The sequence below is a fragment of the Anas platyrhynchos genome, chromosome 1, assembly GCF_047663525.1.
Source record: "Anas platyrhynchos isolate ZD024472 breed Pekin duck chromosome 1, IASCAAS_PekinDuck_T2T, whole genome shotgun sequence".
NCBI classification, from domain to species: domain Eukaryota; kingdom Metazoa; phylum Chordata; class Aves; order Anseriformes; family Anatidae; genus Anas; species Anas platyrhynchos.
The window spans coordinates 113,711,097-113,723,533 of record NC_092587.1 but is presented as its reverse complement, the minus strand read 5'-3'; positions in this window follow the sequence as shown (position 1 = coordinate 113,723,533).

Genomic DNA, 12,437 nt, shown 5'->3' with positions numbered 1-12,437 from the left:
ACTGTTAAAAATAACCCTGCAACCTCCCCATCACTGCAAAGAGAGCCCAGACACAACGAGAAGGAGGGGGCAAAGCTCATTCCAGAGCAGTGCTTACTAGAGGAAAAATAGGGATTTAGTAGCTGTAGCAAAGCTAGTAGGAGTGGGCATTGCTCGTGTGGGTGGCTGGTGGCATGCGGGGCAGCTCTGGGTTTAGGCCGCTCCTGGCTCTGCCCAGGCCACAGCACAGCAATGCAGAACAGGAATGGCTGAAACAGGGGTAGTGGGGACAGCGGGAACGGGATGTCTTGCAGTCATTTCTGGTTGATCTAGCATCACAGAGCCAGCTGTCACACAGGGTGACACGAGGGGACAGGGTGTGACTTAGCCTGACTGGGACTAGAAGAGATGAATAAGGAGTGGATAAGGAGTAATAAGGTCTGGGTGCTAGAAAGAGCATCAACCTTGAAAGTGCAGCAAGCCATGATCCCCCTTTACAGGCCGTGAACCACTGCTACTAATTAGGATTACTTTCAATAGTCTTGTTGCATACTTTGATGATTTGGACTCTCACTGGAAAAGACCACTTAATGGATCCCAAGTTTCCATGACAGTCCCTCATTTTCAGTAACATCCATCATAAAAGCAGCCTGGTCTCCTGCCAGTTGGATCATTTGGCTCCAGATACAAGAATGACCTGAGTCTGAGGCTCTGAGGCCAACAAACCACTGGCTTAATTGGGGCTGGCATTCTAGGGCGTTCCCTTTTTGTTAACAATTTTTGTCACGGATTTGGTGTCTAGTGGGGTTTGTAGGGATTCAACTTTTAGGTAGGAGTTTCAAGGGGCTGTTCCCAACACCAGGGCAGATTCCACCACTTTGGGTGATCTTGGCAGTTTCCCTCAGATGACAAGAAGCAGCCCACACCACCCTCTACAGCCACAACACGCTGGAAATAGAAAGGAAACATTTGTGATTTTTTTCTTATAAAATAACAGAAGGCAAGTTTCAGAATTTCTGTTCCGGCAAGCTGCACATTTCCCTTCTCTGCCCCAAGAGGGAAAAAACAGTGTTTCAAACATTCTGCTGTTATCTAAAGAACATTTTTGGCCACATCCAATGATTATCCACTCTATCCATGCTGCACTTTCTGAAGAAGGGAACAGACAAGGGCTGGGGCTCAGCAGCCTTGATGAAATTAGCTGCTACAGAACCCAGGTTTAAAACACCTTTCCCGCTCTTCAGTTTGGGTCCCTATATAACACTTCTGTAGCTGTGTGCACTGGGCCTGAAAGAGGCTGGAAGTTTTGTCCTGTAGGTAAGCAATTGCTCAGCTGGCCAGGAAGATGAAGAGCAGAGCAACCAGCTGGTGTGATGGGTTTGAACTTATTAAGGAGCTCAGGGTCCATGGAAAGCAAGGTGTACCCCTGGGGCAACTTCCAAACACTAACAAAAAGCACTTTTTTAACATCCCCTTGCACGTAAATGAAACAACTTCCAGCTCATGAGCTCTGAAGCAGTCTTTAGAGCTCACTAAGGAAGCAAAGAACATTAGTCTAGGCCACGTTAGAAAAGAGCAAGCTTTGGCCATTTACCTAGAAATGTATTGGTTTGTTTCTTGCAAGGTTCAGTAATAGAAATTCATCTCCAATGTCTGCATAGGCACAGTAAAATACACATTCAGGTCTGACAGGCCAAAATCTTCCCTATTTTTACAGTCAGTGAAGTCCTTGGGACTTGGGGGATTAGGATAAGAGAAGCAGGCAGAGAAGCTTGTACAGATAAAAAATGACAGAGGCTGAGCGCTAACACCTTGGCAAAAAAATTGCCACAATTTTAAATTCATCAGGAATTGCCATGTAGACATGTTATGTGCAGCTGATGTCTGTGTCAAGATGATGCTTGACAGCACAGTTCTTCCTTTTGCAGCTTTAATCAAAATTGAAAACTTCATCATTTAGTAATGGTGGCAGTGTCAAATACTATTGTGGCTCTGATGGGGACATGGCATAGCCTCAAAGATGGCAAAACATTAAGGTCAGATGTCTCTGAGCTTTTCATTTAATCTTATTCCCACCTAGAAGTTGGGACTCTCCACTCAGAATAGGACACAGCAACATTTCTAGTAATAAGACATCAGGAGCTGTATATCTTACAGAGGGAATGCTGCTGGTATAGCATTTCATTGGCATGTCTACAGCACATGTCAGGAGTGTAACTAAATGCCCCTGAAGCCTGAATGCTTTATCTGCCCCCTGCCATACCTATGAGGAAGGGAAGGCTGCAGGGATCAGATGCTTTTTTCAAGGTCACTCAAGGTTTTCATGCAGGGCTTGGTTCTGCTCCACCAAGCTTGGTGGCAGATTGCCCAGGAAGGTTGTGGGGTTTCCATCCTTGGAGGTACTCCAAATTCATGTGGACAAACCCCAGATTACCTTTATTGGCCCTGCTCTGAGTAAGGGAGGGATAATCCCCAAGGTCAAAACTATTCTGTGATTTCCTGGTGAGCAGAACTGCACACAGAGCACTGCGGCCGCGAGGACCAGCATTTGTCTTTATCATTAATAACAAAACACTGGTGGTTTTCTTTCCTGAACACTGGGAAAAAAACAAATACTTCCACATCTGGAAAAGAAATCCATTCTCTCTGGTTCTTCAGTGGCACACCTTGCAGGGCGGCAGTGGGAACCCTCCAGCTTTACGTTCTCCAAACCTGGTCATATGTGGGCTCAAAAAACAGTTGAAAGTTTGTCCTCCATCTCCCTACATAGTAACTTCCTGTGATAAAGGATGTAGGTGATTGCTACTTCATCTCACCATACAGAGAAACTCCAAAATGTTTGGGAGTGCTTGGACACTGGTGACAGCAGCTGTGAAAGGAAACAAAAATCATGAAACCTCCAGGGAACCAATGAATAGTTCAGCTCAGCTGCTGAGTGGTGAATTCTACATAAAATATCAGTATTATAAATGAAAATAAGGAGCAATTTCCCAGTAATTTTCCCAGGAGTGGGCTGGGGAAGGGGGGAATATAGTCTCATGAAGTTGAAACCTGTGTCATAATGCATTTAATCACATAAGAGTAAGTGCCATCAGTACCGTGGGGTTATCTAATTCTGGCATTTCCCAGCTTCATATGGTTGGCTTTGCAACGTAGTTCTTACTGATGTGCAGAAACATACTGATGTTTTGCTAACCAATGACCTTGTCTGAAAAGAGCATCTATGGTATTCTAATGACTTTCAGATAACTTTTATATCCAATGTTTACAAGCAGCAGGGTACACTTGGGCCCAAAACTGAGTACGCTCTGCCTGAAGAAGTGTCAATTTTACTTTCAAAAAAATGAAATCCTTTGCAGGTTTACAATGAAGGATGTCAGTTACAACCCAGAACACTCCAAAGTGTTTGAAAATATCTACTGAATCAAAATATATATACATGCACATATATATTTAAAATAAATAAATAAATAAATTATGTTTCTATAGAGAAAAGATCGACTGACTTGTAAGCAATTCAAGTCTTTCCTATACTTCTAGAAAATGCTCTTATTTATTTTACTTTTTCTACTACAGTATTTACCACGTGGTTTCTACAGGCTTTGTATCTCATACGTGGTTAATGTCTCATGTTTGCAGAATATGTCCAAAAGGTCAGTGAGTTTTTACTCCGAGACACCTTTATTCCAACACTGTTCACAGAAGAGCATTTCCACACATACAGGCAAACCTGTATTACCATAAAACCAGGATTACCATAAACTAAGAGTATTGGCCACATCTGATCACTTTGGGCAGAGCATTAATCCTTTTAAGCAGTTTAGCAATCCCCTTAAAAGAAGATTCAAAAGGACAAACACAGATACTTCTTTTACACACAAAACACTTTCCATTTGCAAAGACAAAACTGTCCTTATGGATCCTGTGTACCATGCTCCAGAGATGGTGGTGAGGGCAGTGGTGCAAACCTGCTGCTGGTGGCACCCCTTGGTGCTTCTGGGGACAAGCACTGGGAGCACTGACTGATGGCTGCTGTGCATGTCCTGGCTCCCAAGGTCGGGTACCACTGCAGGGCAGTCAGGCTGTGATAGTGAAATAATTTCACTGAAGGCTAAGGACACTGCTGCAGGGTGGTACATAGTAAGGTTTTTTTCAGTGCTTTTTTTTTTTTCCCATGTTTTTTTTTTTTCTGCTTTTTTTTTTTTCTTTTTATAAAAGCACATACATATTAAAGGTCACAACCTTTTCTGACATTTCCATTTCTCTTTTTCTGCTGGTGCAGCTTACAAATTGAAGCCAAAGTGTAATCCAAATAAGTGTTTATAGAAGTCCTGTGTTTTCTCTTCTTGGCTACCTCTGAGCTCTGGCTAGTGTTCTGGCATGTGGCTGGTCGTAAGTGCTTCCAAATGCTGAATTTGACCCCAGTCAACCCAAACAGCATCTTTCAGACAGCAAGAAAACAGCTCCTATCTGACAAACAGAAGAGCAGTATGACTATAAAAATAAGGATGTTACATAAAGCTTTTAAAACCATTTGAACGTATATCATAAGAGAATATCCCATGAGACTAATCCGAATTGACTCCATAAAGACTCCATGCTTTATGATTTTTTTTTTAATTGCCATTACACATTTCCCATCCTGGATTTAACCTGCAGAGAAGCAATGACTTCTGCTAGCCAGCCCTTTCACCAAACAGGTCCTGCAGAGAGACATCCCTGCCTCCCTTCCCTGGTACCCGAGAAAGCTGCCACACAACATGAACTCCATATCCCCAGCTGGATAAAATAAAGACCACTCCTTTTCCAACAGATGACATTATATTGATTTATATTGCCAATTAAACCGCTCACCCTCTTCTTGGCGTTGTGCCCATTGAACAGCGCTCATTGTGTGTCTGTGGAAAAGCACTGTTATTTTCTGGCTTGTGTTTGGGTTGATTTTTCATGTTTTACTTGCTGAAATCAGCAAAACTATATATTTTCTATTCACTCCTTGCAAAATCTGTTTGTTCTGGTGTGATCCCAAACACCACAAAGCATAACACAGCTCCTTAGTTCAGTCACCACACTGTGCCCCGAGATGTGCTGGTACCTGTGGTGACTGAGCAGAGAAGGCTTCGTTAAACCTATCAATCAGCAGATGAAAAGCCTTCCTTGTCTTTACAATGCGAAGATACATGGGCAATTATCTTTTTGATTTATCACTGCCTGTATCAGGGCTGCTGACACAAGGCACAGAGATATTGTACTTTGGATGTCAGAAAGAAGATGTGGGGCATTTTTCCTGGCAGTCCAGTTTGGAGGAGCATCTGGACAGCAGCCTGGAAGCAATTTATCAGCTCTGCAAGATGAAGCCCAGAAGCCAAAAGCCTTTTTTCTTCTGTAAGAACTAGCTAAAAGAGTTATCTAAACCAGATTCTGCAGGAATGAATTATTAAAAGGAGCTCATTTAACATCACTGCGATCTGGCTAAAGTAGACAGGTCAAAGTGCTTTCCCAAATCTTATTGACTTCCCTAAATGTCCTACTAGACATTTAGAGGACAAAAAAATGGGAGTTTGTAAGCACAAATATTTGTTAGAGGAAACTTAATACAAAGAAAAATGACCCTTGGAGAAGGAAAATAGTTAAATGAGAGCTCCTGGTGAAAAACAAATAAACTGGTTTAGTTTAATTTTAAGCAGTTTAATAAAGAAAAAAAGTGCTCTGACAGCTCTGTGATACACCAATGTCTGTGGTGCATAGGGGCTTGCATCTGGAATCATGTATGTGTTCTCTACATATGTTAAAATAGACACACATGACAATATAGGTTTGTGCATATAGGCAGCCATTGTAGATCATCTCTGGACTCGGGAGCCAGGACAGGTGGTTCACCTTCTCCTTTGCCCCTCTCCTGCACTGGGATAATGCCTCAATGGGTCAATGCTGCACCATCTGCCTTGGAAGAAGCTGTTGTGGACTGCCCTGGGGCTCGGAGACAGCAGCTGGAAAACATCACACACATAGACTGGCCACTCTTCAGAGGTTTCAGAATAAATAGATTCAGTGATGCAGGGGTTTTATTGTTGCTTTTTAGAATAAGCAAGCTAAAAAGGCAGTAGATGAGAAGGTATCAAAGAAAGACAGCAAATGACAACACACCCTTCCTGCAAACCTTGCGTCCATTCTCCCAGTTCTTCTAGCAGGATTTTAATTTTCTCCAATTGTTCCTCTGTGCAATGCTGCTCAGTTCAATTTCTCATAGCCCTATTAGTTTTGTCAGCAGGGCTTTTAACCTCTGTTTTTTTGTAACCACGAGTCCCAGATCATCAGGCAAAATGCAGATGCTCATAAAGACCAGCCTGCAAAGCGCTGTCTCCATGGCAAAGCACTCGTTAATTCAGTGTGGCCAGTACTTTTTGGAATGTGTCTCAGATATCAATGTGTGGGTTACTACCACAGTTAGTTACACACTCCTAAGTGCTTTAATAAATGGATAACAATATAGAAACATTTTAGGTTTCCTTGTTTGTTTCCCTCTCTTCTTGTGTTCTTTAACTTACATGATAGCAAATAATAGATACCTCTAAAATTCTTACCATAAACATTTTTTGTATTTCCAGTGGGACAGTCCAAAAACTGTCTGTGTCAAACTGTCCCATTCAGTGGTGACATTGGGTTGACCTCTGTAGCTCCAGAACTCAGAAACATTGCATTACTGGTTAGTTTGTTTTAGAAGTATCTCAGGAGAAAGTAAAGGAGGGTGTTTGGTGGGCACACATCTGTAACCAACCGTCTGTGACTTGCTGAATCCTTGTTTAATATGGGTTGTGTCTTCAATACGTCTAATCATGAAAAAGGTTTTTCATGAAGCATGACAGCTCAGACCAGCTGTGTGAGAAGACCAAGTACCTGCTTAAATTCTTCATTTTTCTTTTTCTTCCTCATTTTTCCTCATACTTTAATAGTATTTTGTATAACATTAAGTATTGGGATCTGCAGTGACTACTTTGCTTTTATGTTCATTTCTAGAGAAGGATGACCAGTCAGATTTTTTAATATTTATAAACAGGATGATCCTTGGAAAGCACTGCAGCTATAAATTGTATGCTTTACATAGTAATGCCAAGACAGATAGATGAAAACATATGGTGTTTTTAATTGCCCTAACGGACATAACAATTTCCTCAACTTGGTCCAGAATCAGTGTAAATTATTTTTCTAAAAGAACTGCATTTTGCAGCTAATCAAAGTGGTTGATTACCACACAATTATTTCCTAAATGGAAAAATGCACATTATCATGAATATTCACATAAGACTGAGAACCATTAAAGACCCCTTTGTTCTACAATAGAACAACACCGACTTGTTGAGTAAGTTCTTCCTGAAAAGTAGGTTTTGGTTGTGTTTTTTTTTACAGATGTGAGAGGCCAGAAATGATACACATACTTTAAGAAAAGGGGCAGTCCCTTATGCCTTGAAAGAAAGCAATGAAACAGAACCATGAGATCAAACTAATTTTCTGCCTGGATTTTCAGGATTGCTGTTCTTTATCATTTTCAAAAGAAGAATCAAATCCCCAAATGAACTTGCATAAAATTGCTTGTTCTTTTCAGCTTGATGGACTAGTTATTTTTAGTCAGGTTTAGTCACTGGAAACAAGCCTTTTTTTTTTTTTTTTTTTTTTAAAGAGATTGAGTTTGCACAGATCTTAAGGTTTTTTATACCACTTTGGAAGTGCAGGAAAAACACAGCACTTCTGATTCTTTCAAAACATCTTTAATGCTTTTATGAAAAACTCCAGAAAACCTCTTCAAGAGACAATGTTCTATCTGTAAGAATATTAACACTTCTATTTTAGCAGTTACTGATTTTTTTGGCTATTTTATCCAAAACCCAGTACTTTAATACACTGCAAGACAGACTAGTTCATTTTTGTTGTATGTCAGTACCTATCAGTTTTAGCATATGTCAGAAAAACTCGTCTAAGTGTTTTTGAGGTTGGTTTTTGTTGTTGTTGTTGTTTGTTTTCCAATAGTTAATGATGTTCCTAACAGCTATTTTCATCTTTTGTAGAAAGTTTATTCCCTTCAGTAATGCACTGCAGAAAGACAATGAAGAAGTATATTGTGCACTAAGTAACTTTTTATATAGGAGAGACTCTCCCTCATACTGCTAACATGCTCACGCCTAAAAAAATTCCTAATTCACACATAATTTGCACCAAGTGTAGAAGGTCAGACCACAGGAAAGCTGATCACATATCACATGGAAGGAAGGAAGGAAGGAAGGAAGGAAGGAAGGAAGGAAGGAAGGAAGGAAGGAAGGAAGGAAGGAAGGAAGGAAGGAAGGAAGGAAGGAAGGAAGGAAGGAAGGAAGGAAGGAAGGAAGGAAGGAAGGAAGGAAGGAAGGAAGGAAGGGAGAATCTGATTAATTTTCAGCCTTGTTTTTGCTCTCTGTAGAAACTGAGACCCAAGCCTTTGATTTCTGTATACATTTCAGGAAGAAGAACTTTTGGGGGGTATGTGTACACACATAGGTGTGTTTATGTATATATTCGTATATATGTATATATACACATGTATATTTGTACTTTAATATGTAAACACACATTTCAAGAAAAGACATAGAGACACAGGTCATAATGCTTAGAGTAGTTCTATGTTGGGGGCTGCAAAAATGAGCTGTTTGGGCTGATAAGTTGCATATCAAACAGAGTGTGTATGCCACCTAATGCTATAGGGGTGAGCTTGTCTGAACCATGACTCAACAAATAAGCATTGCACAGATATCTATTATATCCTGCCTCACAAATTTTCCTTCTTATTTTGTATTTTATTTCACTGAGGAAATTTACTCACAGGAGCTTAAGCACCAGCACCTGAGGTTTATTCTTTCTTTCACACAGGCAGGCTGAAAGAGCAGCTTTTGTCTCATTATATGGCTTTTATGACTTGGAAAATGGATATTGCAATCTCAATGTGCAATTGATGCATGGTGCACAGATGCAGTGCCTTGGAAAACATTTGCATTGACTATCATGATGTTTTCCTAATTAGATGCCTCTGAATGCAGCTCTATTTCCAGTATGGTTTTTACGTCGAACTGCACAACAAATCCAGTTCAACTGGCAGTTTAGCTTACCCAAATGCCATCAACAGAAGTTAGCTGAAATAAATTAAAGAGGCAGTAATGTGCCTGTAGCATTAACATTAGCATTTCATGGCCTTTAGCTAGCTCAGGCAATAAACAGACTTGAATCGTGAAAAGTTTCCTGCTTATGCGGACAGAAGGGTCTGATCACTGAAGGCTGATTGCTGCGTCTCATCAGGCACCAGCACTCGGCTTTTTTGATGGGTTTCAGAGTGTCTTGACAATGACCATAAAGTATCTTGCTCTCCAAGAGAGGGTTAAAGGTGAGAAGGAAAGCAAGGAAAGGTGAAATGAAGGATGGACGCCAAAGAAACTGTGCTTCCCACTGAGCTAATGGAGCAAGCAGTTCAATAGCGGTGGCCATAGCAGCACTCCTTCCTAGTTACTGATTGGAGTGACAGAGGATTGCTGATTGAAAACTAGCCAGCACGGGCTGTGATTAAAGGTTTTTCCCTCCAGTCACCCTTCAACAGACAGATGACGTGAAACACAGGCTGTAAAGAGAATGAGAGGATGTCTGTTCAGATTTCTGGGGAAACTCGAAAGAGGTACCTACATTTTCTCATGTCATTCTACTCTTTTCACCACTGCTGGATGCAAAAATGCTTTTAAGTACCTGAAGCTGCAAATAAAAAATACAGCATGATTTTAACTGCTGCCTCCAGCTATTTTCCTAGAGCCACAGACAGGCAGGGAGGTAAATGGTCATACTGTCAGAAGAGCTGAGCACTCAGCAGCCCTGCCTGCTGAAGACTATTTGGAACTGATTGAAAGTGGCTCTTCTAGAAATGATCCATCATGGCAAGAAGTGTGATTTTGCCCAGCAATTAACACCACGGCTTTATCAAGTAGCCAAACAGAAAGGTACAGTGAGCCAGGCAGCAGGCACAGAACTGATGGAGGAACACAATGGTAAAACAAAATGGTGCCAGAAGCTGAGCTGAAATGGGGTCTGCTGAGGGAGCACGAGAGGGAGCAAAAGAAAAAATACTCACCTTTGTGGAGGTCCAAACTGTATTGAGTTATTTTTTATTTTTCTTTTCAGGAACATGAATTCTTTCAAGTATTGGGACTGAACTATTGTATTGGGATAAAGTCTCAAAATGGGGTTGTTTAAAGAGGTGAACTGTATGGTCCCTCAGCAATTGTTTATTGGAGCCACTCACTACAGTTAAGGAAGGAAGGGAGTGGCTTTCTGCCCAGGCTGAGGCAGACTTCCTTCCCTAAATTTGATTTCCAGTGAATAGGGACTAAGTTGGCCTCTGACAAGAAATCCTTTAGCAGAAGGGAGAATGTGACAGTGGATGTGAGTTTTATGGCACCCTATTGCCTGTGGGCTGCACGTTTGACCAACAAAAAAAATAAATAAAAATCCAAGGTGAGAAATTGCTAGTCAAAAGAAACTCCTAAAAGACAAAAAAAAAAAAAAAAAAAAAAAAAAAAGACACTTTTAAAACCTGAATTCTTTCAGGTTTTACCCAGGAGCACTGTATTCAGTGACTGCACTGTATGCCAAACGCTGGGTCTTCTTGGCAAAGATGGAGCCATTAGCTCTACAGGCTGCTGTCCATGCTCCACCACCTTGAAGAGCAGAGCCCAAGCTGGTGGGGGCTTTGCCAGGCTGTGCTGCTGAGGCCATAGCTGGAATGGATGATCACAACTAGATGGCAATATTAAGAGGGAAGCAGGGTCCTTTGGGACCAAGCACGGCAGGAAGGAGGTGACAAGTGCCATCCAAACCACCCCTTAATGGGGATACCCTTGGACTATGCAGGTAGAAAACCCTGCCAGAGAGGGTCTGGGACAAACCAGAGAGCAAGGTGAGAGCCAACACCACCTCCTGATCATTTGAACTGGGTGCCACACACAGCTTCTTGTCCCCCAGACCATGTCTTTGAGAACAAATCCTAACGTAGTATCATAGAAAAGCTTCCGTGTGTGCACCCTTACCACCAAAGGGTCTTCAGTTTTTGTCATTTATGTAATTTGTCTTCAGTCACAACAAGAACCACAACTCTAAATATATAACAACTCTAAATATATAAATAAATAAAATAAATAAATAATAATTATTCTGTTCCAGAATGTTGCAGATTACCTAAACACATGCTAGCTTTACCCTGACAGGCTGGGCTAGGTTTGCTCTGCTATTTTACCATAGGTTAGAGTATGATGATCAGTTTATCCCATTATTATTTTTTTTTTTTGCAGGCAATAAATACTGGCTATATATGGCAAAGCTTCTGGAGACATTTGTTAGCCCAACACGCAAATGAAGCAGAGTAGTCAGCATGACCATTGAGGCTAGGTTTGAGGCTGGGCTTGATTTATGTCAGCTGTTCAAATTACAACCTTTTGTGTACTGTGTGTGTAAAATAACGCAGTAGTAATAATCCATCAGTGAGGCAAACTGCACCTTCAAAAAGAAGAAAAGGCTTTTTGCACTGAGTACACAAATGATGTTGCATGGCTGAGGAGAGATGGCTACGTGGCTGAGGACAGCTTCAGTAGAGGCCATTTCCAGTTCCTTGACATGGTACCCAACTACAGTGGCAGAACACAAGGCAGCCTGCAGAGGACTTTATCTGTACTAGGAGTTTATATGTGTAGCCTGTGAGAAGTATACCATGTGAGAACAACAGTTTAAAAACTCTTTTTCTTGCTTGGAAATGTGGAAATACAGAAGATAATATGACTGCTTAGAGCATAAAAACATAGCATGGAATAGTCTTTGCTCATTCTTATCAATAATATGACAAGGACAGAAGGTTGTTTTCCAGGATTTTTCACCCTGTAGACAGGTCTTGATAACAAGCACATTTCACGCATTATCAGCAATGTATCAGTGCCTTTTTCAGCTGAAGAAGTAAGCCAAGATTTATTGAATAGAGTGGTATTTGTTTTTCTGTGGCCACTCAAGCTAAAGCAATATCAAAATGTTTCTGAACTTTATCTCTTGGTATGCAATTAGCTGAAAGGGAACAGGTCTGCATAATTATTTCCAAGACTGAGGTGAATCATTAGCAATGTTTGTAAATATAAACAGTATGCTACCATAAAACTGCCCTTAAAACTGTTTGACAGTGTATTATGATGTGCAGCTGGTAACACTGAAGTTAGCTTTGGAAGAAACCAATCTACCTTCAAACTAATAGGGCAATTAATGAAAACTTGCTTAGCACATACACTACAGCAATAGCAAACTCTGTTCCCACTTAGACATCACTTTATCTTTAAAGCCTTTCAGACAGGAGGGTTAGGTCACATTTCCGTATCTGGCAGCAGACTTCATGTCAGCCTTGACCATGGGGAATTTTT